This window comes from Quercus lobata, chromosome 9 (genome assembly GCF_001633185.2).
Source record: "Quercus lobata isolate SW786 chromosome 9, ValleyOak3.0 Primary Assembly, whole genome shotgun sequence".
NCBI lineage: Eukaryota > Viridiplantae > Streptophyta > Magnoliopsida > Fagales > Fagaceae > Quercus > Quercus lobata.
The window spans coordinates 9,975,441-9,984,924 of record NC_044912.1 but is presented as its reverse complement, the minus strand read 5'-3'; the positions used below and the strand labels follow the sequence as shown (position 1 = coordinate 9,984,924).

General features: G+C 32.3%; 1 pseudogene; it reads left to right on the top strand.

Annotated features, from left to right (window-relative positions):
* Positions 1-1,271: 1,271 nt before the first annotated feature.
* Positions 1,272-3,073, top strand: LOC115961182 (annotated as a pseudogene).
* The last annotated feature ends 6,411 nt before the right edge of the window (positions 3,074-9,484 follow it).

Below are 9,484 nucleotides of genomic sequence, written 5' to 3'. Positions count from 1 at the left end.
TAGAACATGGGTTAGTTTTTTTTTTAAAGGAACATGGGGTAATTTTGGTTGTGTACATGGTGTAATGGGAAGTTTTATAGAACATGGGTAGGTTTTTTTATAATTTTTTTAATCAATTTACAATTTTTACTTAATTTTTATGTTTTAGGAATAAGGATAAGTTAATTAAATCAGGGATATTTATATTAAAAAAAAAAGATAATAACTAACTTTCTGAACCTCTTAATATATAGAAATTATGTGCGTGGAACAAAAAGATTTGTTAGGCTAATTAACCAACGTTAGACATGATAACATATCATGTATCATAGACTATAAGTTGGGTTTTAGAAGTTGTGGTTACCCCAAATGGACATCCTTTTTAATTATCATATGGTTTTGTCAAATAACAGTAATTTTTATAGATAGAAACAACTACTTAATTGTTTTTATCAATTATTTTAATAAAAACAAAAGTTTAATATGTATAGGAAACTTGAAACTTTCATTAAACTGAAGAAAACATTATATCCTGATGAAAAGTTTATTCCGAGAAACAAGGATTCTCTTCCATCCAAATAGAAAAATCAACAATACTAACAGCATGTTTTGCTAAAAGATGGGCAAGTTTATTTCCCTACCTACATACATAGGAAAACACAACACATTCCTAATTAACATCATGACATGAAGCTTGAATCCCATAAATTATAGGCTTCACCGAAGTTGAAGGAGGAGACAGACCTATAAGTGCACAAAAGACATTCACAGAGTTGCCTTCTAAAATGAACTCTTGTAATCCCACATCTTTGGCAAACTGTGCTTTGGCCTCCACCTCCAAAGGACCCCAAGGAGCTTGAAATTTCTTACTCAATGCAGCCACCACTAGATCATTGGCATCACGAATTATTAGCCCCATCCCAGATTCTTGTTGTGCTTTAAAAACAGTTCCATCCACGTTAACTTTATACATGTGACCAGAAGTAGGAATCCAACGTTGTACCAACGAATCTGAGTGCTTTGGTACAAGTCATGGTGGAATCCACTATTTATGTAAGAGAATGGACTATCACGTTTATGTACACATATATTATCTAAATATTGTTCGGCTAATAGTGATAAACTTTTACACAATTATCTTTTGTTTTCTGATAAGTGTAATTAGAAGCTGATCATGTTAAAATATTTTACAAGTAGATCAAGAAAAATAATGACCACTGGTGAGTTGTTCGTTGGCCATTTGAAAATTCAGTGTAAATTACTTTTTGTTTTCTTGACTCATGAATATTTAATTTGCAATTTCCATCTTGGGATCATTTCTTTTGACACTAGTAGCCTATGCACTCTACCGTGTCTATCACCATGACAAAACAGAAAAAGAAAATCAAGCTAGGATTGAAATTTTTTTGGAGGATTACAAAGCTCTCAAGCCCATAAGGTACTCATATAATGATGTTAAAAGAATTACAAATCAATTTACTGAGAAGTTAGGGTAAGGAGCCTATGGAACAGTGTTCAAAGGAAAGTTTTTGAATGAAATCCATGTAGCCGTGAAGATCTTGAATAGTTCCAAGGGAAATGGGGAAGAATTCATAAATGAAGTGGGAACAATGGGTAGAATCCACCATGTAAATGTGGTTTGCTTGGTTGGCTTTTGTGCTGATGGATTTAGAAGAGCTCTAGTTTATGAGTTCTTACCAAATGATTCACTAGAGAAGTTCATTTCCTCAGTAGATTCTAACCGTTTCCTTGGTTGGGAAAAGTTACAAGACATTGCTCTCGGCATAGCAAAAAGAATTGAATCAAGGGAGTCAATACCGTATCGGGGGCTGTATCGGTTTGGCCAGCGGTACGATATATTTCGAATACCGGTCAATGTACTGGTGTACCGTTTCGGGTTTACCGCTATTTTTTATATTTATAAATAAATAAATATATATATATATATATATATGTATGTATGTATGTATGTGTGTGTGTGTGTATATATATATATATATTATAATAAATATAAAAGTTTACTATAAAACATTTCCTCAATTTAGAACTAATTATTCATGGTTTTAGACTTTAGTATCAATTAAAAAAAAGAAAAAAGAAAAAAAAACAATATAAAAAATAGAAAGCTTAAAAGTTACCATTGCATACTAAGAAAACAAATAATACTAATAAGTTAATGCAAATAAGTTACCATTCTGCCCTAACAAATATTCAAAAATTACAAAACTTAAAAAAAAAAAAAAAAAAAAAAAACTTTTTTCTGTATCGGCCGGTATTGCCCGAAATTGGCCGGTACGGCCGGTATTTTTTCTGGTACGAAACAGGGGGGTCAAACGTATCGAATTACTGGCCGGTACGGTATATTCTGGCCATACCGGCCGGTACGGTATGGAATCGACTCCCTTGAATTGAATATCTTCACCAAGGATGTGATCAACGAATCCTCCATTTTGATATAAAACCTCATAATATTTTGCTAGACTAAAATTTTAATCCAAAAATTTCTAATTTTGGTTTGGCCAAGTTGTGTGCAAAGGATCAAAGTGTAGTGTCCATGACCACAGCTAGGGGTACCATGGGTTACATTGCACCCGAAGTGTTCTCTAGGAACTTTGGGAATATGTCTTACAAATCAGATGTTTATAGTTTTGGAATATTATTGCTTGAAATGGTTGGAGGAAGGAAAAATATTGATGTAACTGTGGAGAACAATAGCCAAATATATTTCCCAAAATGGATCACAACTTGTTAGATCAAAAAGAAGACCTACGAGTCTATGTTGAGGATAATGGAGATGCTAAAATTGCAAAGAATCTCGAAATTGTGGGACTTTGGTACATCCAATGGCACCCAGTGGATCTTCCATCTATGAAAGTTGTGGTCCAAATGTTGGAGGGAGAAGGAGATAAGTTAACCATGCCCCCTAATCCATCTGCGTCTACTAACCCCACAAGAATCAATGTTAGTATGCCTACAAGGCGTCTAAACCTGAAGTTAGAAGTCATCCAAGAATCAGAGTAAGTATATAAAGTAGGAGTCCTTGACAATCGTAAAAGTTGCAATCATGTTGTAGTCAAGGATTGAAATTATTAATCTTGTGGTCAATATAGGGACTTCGAATTTTTTTATATGAAGAACGCTCATAAAATTTTTTTAATTTCTTGTTGAGGTAGGAAAGAATATAAAGTTTTTTTTTTAATTTTTATTTATTTATGTTTATTAAATTTTTATATTTTATTTTTATAATTTTCACAATTTTTTGAGAATAAGGCTTTATTTCCTTATTTTAGAGACTTTTTAAGAGTATTTTAGTTAAAATTGAGCCCTTATATGGAATGGTATAAATTATGATTTGTTTTAGAAAAAACATTTTGGGCAAAATTTCTTATTTTTAGCCTAATTTTGTGCAATGAAGTATCCTAGTTGCTCTAGGACTTCCTTGGTGATTTACGATATAATTTAGTGGTTGTAGCCTTTAGGCATTCATACTGTTTAGTAATAAAAAATTTCAAAGAGTGTTTATTGGTTTTTTTGGGATGGATGCTAGAGGACTCTTTGCTCACTCCGTGAAATTTGCTTGTAATCAAATTAAATTCTTAATGTATATTTTTTGATGTAAAATGAGTTAAATTTTGTTAAGAAGAGCTGGAAGAATTGCTGTTGGAAGAAGCCTTCTCAAACCGTGTGCCAAACAACACATGTCACCTTCACAAAGTGGCCACGTTTATGTACAACACCCACTGCCCAAAAAAAAAATTGGTATTTTTCAAGGGTCAAAACCCTTGAAAAAAGTATGAAAAACTCTCGGAAAAAAATTATTTTTTAGAGTCTGGATGAACCTTGATGACCTTTGAAATATACACCATCGAAAATGAAATTTTGAAAGCCTTCATAAACCTCAAAACAAGTGTTTTATCTTTATTGATGATCACCAACCCTTGAAAAAGGTAAAAATAACTAAAGGTCCAAAGATTTGAAATTACAACCTTAGATAAATGAGGTTGTTGAAGGGTCTCCCAACCCTCAAAATAAGGTTTTTCTCTTTTTTTCTTAAAAAAAAAAATTTTAAAAAAAAAAAAAAACCCCACAACCATGCACGTATACTTTAAAGAACTACATATTACAAAATCTATATCAAAACACAATATTATGGGCCTCTTCGGTAAGGAAACTTGAAAACTGTTTTGCGTTGATTAAATGCCAAATGCGTGGGCCCCACTTTTAAGTTATGTGTTTGGCAAGGGTACTCATATGAGGTTTTTTAGATAATAGTTCTTAGTGTAGGTAATTGAAAACATGTATTTTGAGAACTCTTGAAGAGTAGTTTTTAGTATTCAAATATAACCGGGTCCAAATCTCCTTCAATGGGTACTGCAAGTCTTCAACCATACATTCATCAAATTAAAAGACTAGATATTACAAACTCCACAGTAGATCTAAAATTATAATAGGCTAACCGGAATACATCAAAATGAAATAACAAAAGTTCATGTATCCTTGCATGTCTTAAGGTAGTACCTACCATTAAAGAGGGAAAAAAATCAATAACTTTACCATTATGATATCTCCTAGTTTTGAAAAGCCACATTAAAAAGTTATTTATTTAAGTAACTTTGCAATTAGTACACCTTTTATATATATATATATGTATATATATATATATATATATATATATATTTCAAGCGTGTTTTAACTTATTCCAAGGGAACTAATAACATTTGAGATAAAATTGAGTAATATAATCACGCAACTTTGTAGTTTACTAGCTAATTGTATTGACAGATTTAAGTGAACCTAGACAAAGTGGATTGAAATAAGTAAAGTTTTTTTTTTTATGTAGGACTCTCATTTGCAACATTAGCATATCTGCCAAGTCAAAAACTTCTTGCTACGTTAGTATTGAATTGGGTTATCCAACTTGATCCAAGCCACAACCTAAACTGCAAATTAGATTAGTTTGATGTAAAGCACGAAATGAACCAAATTGGATTGTTCATCAATGACCAGGAGTTGATTTTGATCATTTACCTTGACTTCAAGGGTTGATTTTTTTCAATTCAACTAATTTTTACACAATATTTTGTGTTGATTCTATGTTTATAGTCTATTAGTTCATATTTTGTGTCTAAATGGTTCATACTAAGATTTCTCGCTCTGTCCATGTTGCCTTAGATTGCAGCAACTATTAAATACTAATTAATGTCAAATTGCAATATTTGGATTTCAAAGAAGATAAGAAGTATAAGAAAGAAGATTTATGTTCTATTTGACTAAGACTAGTAAATGTTCAAAAACAAGATATAAAATCTGGCATCTCATTCGTACTAATAACCAAAGCAAAATGGTAGGAAAACGCGTAACTAAGAGTAGGACAAATGATCCTTGTCAACTGGCCTTTTAGTCTTATGTCCAACTGCGAAGATGGTGAGAAGTTTACTAAAGAAGAAATGGTCTTTATTGACAGCAGTAATAAAAAGAAAAAAATCCTATCTTAAAAGCAATCATGTATCCAATAATTAATTTGCATGAAAGACTAATGGATTAGAAATGACCACAGTCCACATGGGGAAAAATGATTATTTGTTGAGTAAAAAAATCAGTACTGGCCACTTTATAATGTTCATTCAATTTCATACTAGCTCTTTTTGAACATGAATTTGTTGACTATTTGGAAAGCCCTATTTTTATGATAAAGTGGCACCGTGCTATTCCCCTAAAATTGCGCTAAAAACTCTCTCTAATATTTGTGTGATGTTTCATGCACCTTCCTATCAAATTGAAGCCTTTTGCAAGCAGTGTCATTCTTATCTTTCTTCTTTTCACATTTGGGATTCTATTTGTATTTTTTTAATGTAATCATGTGATGGAGATTCATAATATACTTTACCTCCTAAACCGAGAATTACCCCATTATTTTGACGCAGTATTATTGCTTTTGCGAAAAGCTTCTCTACATTACAATATAGAATCCAGTGAGAAATAATAATGAAACTTCTATGAACTTGTTAAATTAAGGGGGCACTCACGGATTAACATGACCCACCATCACCAACCAAAACGAAACACAATTTTGGTCTATGGAATTTTCATGGAAGTCTCTTTATAAATATGTGGCAGCCTTTCACTTGGGAGGAAAACTGAGAAGAAAGGAGAGAAAATGAGGGCTTAGCTCTTGAATTACATATTTACCCCCTCCAAGTTGATGTCATATGTGGGGTTTTCCCCATTTTTTATTTTATTTTCAAATTTTATTATGGGAAGTTGTGTGCAGGTAATTCTGGTGCTTGACTCCTTGTCTTTTCTTCCTCTTTTTATTTTATTTTTTCCTTTCTTCTGTTTTTATTTTTTATTTTTATTTTTAAATTCCTTTCTTTTGTGTTCGTACTACACCCTTTCCTTTTTCAATTCTTTTGGTTTTTTTTTTTTGAAAAAATGTTTTGGGTTCTTGAACTTCTTATCCTCTTTTTATTTTTTTATTTTTTTAATGAAGAAATCATTCATACATATTTTTTTAATAAAAATATAATATATTATTTTTGTTTTACCTAAACTGGACATAATGGTAAATTTATACAAACTTTATTTTCTATCTTCTCACTTTTATTTTCAACCAAACAAAAGAGTTTTCTATCCCTTCACTTTTTTACTCTGTCAACCAAACACATATGAAAGAAAACTGAATCTTTTCTATCTTTCCACTTTTCTATCATCTCTTCATTTTCTATTCTCCCACTTTTCCACTCCCCCATCCAAACGGACCCAAGTTTGATTATTCACTCTTCCTATGGGATGTGCTTGACGCCTTTTAGCGAAATAAAAATTAAAACTTTCAAACAAAAATCAGAAGTTGAGTGCAACAATATTCCAATATTTGTTTCTTTTTTGGTAGAATCAATATTTGTTTCATCCACAGGAATTGATTGCAATTTACAAAAAAGATTCTAATATTTAGTATTTGTTTCAAATGTTAAATTGCACTAGCACTCCTTGAACTTTCGAGTTGTTACATTAAAGCTCCATAATTATTATTATTATTATTATTATTTTGTGGTCATTTTGGTACAATAACTTTGATACTGTATCAATATTTAGGCCCCCTTCTATTAGTGCCCAGTACATTTTCAACCAAATGGAACACCCAGTCTTAGAACACACATGGGTCTCAGGTGAGGCAAAATGTTTTTGCATCCAATAATGAAAAAATGAAGGTGTAGGGACTCGATTTGCAGCAACCCAAAACGATACTGGGTTTGCACGTAAATAGGCCCAAACAATATAATTTGTAGAGCGTGGGTATAAAGAACTAGGTTAACTTTCGTATAATAAAAAGATTCACCCTCAAGTATATTGAAGGCCCATAGCTGGTACAACGATCATTTTCTTTGGTAATCGATACAGTTCTCTTTCTCTTTTCGCTCCTCTTTCTTTTTTTGTCTCTGTTCTCTCTTTTTTCCTTTTTTGTTTCGATCCCCCTTTCTTGCATGTTCTTCTTTCAGTTTATATACCACTCTTTGAGTTCCATCCTCACCATACACGTGTAGGTTGGGTTCGGAGGATTTCTTTCTGTCCCATCTGGCACCTCCTGGAACTTCCTATGGGCAGCTGTAAGGCTGCCTCCCTACTGTTCAGGTATCACCTCCACATTAATGCGGCCAGAGAGTTGGTTGAGAGGTCATTAATGCGGAGGCAGTTGTAATTATAGATATTTGTTCGTCTTTTCCCTTTTACCCTTGGTCGGTTATCCTATCTTCAGTGGTGACATAATTCTGAGGTCCGGTGGCAACAAGACCGCATCCTGATCGTCCTCGGACGCATACTGCCGAGGAGTATGGCGTCCTCGGATGAATACAGAACTCTACTCTCGTGATATTGACTACCACCCCCCTCGGTAATTGCCTTATGACCTGACTTGGCCTCCTCGAGCGGATATGCATCCTCGGATGGGCCACAGGCCCAACGATCCTGACCTTAATGGGCCTATTGATCGAATGGCCCCCACAGAAGGAAATATTGAGAAAGGTTGAAAGTAGGAATTTGTCTTTGAGGAACCAAACCATGAATAATAAATTTTTTTGATCATTCACTCCAAGAATAAAAAAATATACTAAAATTCAAATCTAAATTAGTATACAAAAAATAAAACTAGTATCTGTTTTGTATGAACAAAATATAGATAAAATAAAAGACACAAATAATAGTTTTTCAATATATTTGATATTATTTAGCATCTTTTTAAATGCAAACTTTATTGGTGAGTCCCACCATAAGAACTCTCATTTTCTCTCCCTTGGGAGGAAAGAATGTTGTTGGTTTAGGAAGAAAACAGATCCCTCAATATTCTATACCCCCTTTTCCAATCATTTTGATCCTTTTTTTTTTTTTTCCTTTTATGTAATCATTTTGATCCTTAAGTTATGAAATTATCGTCATTTTAGTACTTGTAATCTCACTTGACACACAAGCACGTAGCTAATAGAATAATTAGGACTAATTAATTACTAGTATTAAAAAACCACATCTGCATCTAAATAAAAAAAATCAAAAAATAAAAATGAAATAATGATTTTCTAAAGATAAATAAATGAAAAAAAAAAAAAAAAACACTCTAGCTTCATTTTATTTTCTTTCATTTCTTGCGAAAGTTAGCGTTGCTAGTGATCAAACCATTCCAATTCTGGGAACAAACCTCACTGACACTGAGTATCTCTCTAGAAGAAGATTTGAGGTTTGGATTTTATTCTCTCTCTTTCTCTAGCTTCCTCTTTTTGTTTGTACATTTATAAGATGCTGGAGGATACTCAATAAGGGACTGGGACATTCTGATTTCAATATGGTGTGCAGAGTCCAAGTTAGGCGTGATTCACAAAGCCGAAGTTGTATATTCATAGACAATTTTAATTCCTTCCCACACACAAATAAATAAAGCTATGTCCCGTTATGTCGTGCACTTAAATTTTTGCTACATCTTGTGCACTTAAATTAGTACAAGACGACATTCTCAAAAAAAATTAGTACAAGACGTTTCTCAAAAAAAAAAAAAAAAAAAAGTACAAGACGAATACATAAAAATAAAAGCAGTCACATTTTCAAGAGCTAAAACAGGAATATTTTCATTCAATGGGACAATTCTAATTGAGCAGCCTGGTTGATTAAGGAATATTAATTATGTGCACAACAATAATTTGTCCTCTGTAGGAGGCAGGGCAGCCACTAATTATTTATGAATTGATCGCCTTTTTTTTTTTTTTTTTTTTTTATGATAATAACATGAATTAATTGCTTAACCATGCATATGAGTACTGAATATATAAATAGGAGTAAAGCAATTTCTACAACTGGGCTATATTGCCACTCCAAAATAGATTGCCCGGTTTTTCAGCATTCTTTATTACCTTAATCAATTACACATTCACAATTATAAATTTATAAATATTTTTTTCCTCTTAAAAAGACTTTAACAAATAAATATACCAAGCACTAAGTAAAAAAGAAAAATTGTTGTAGG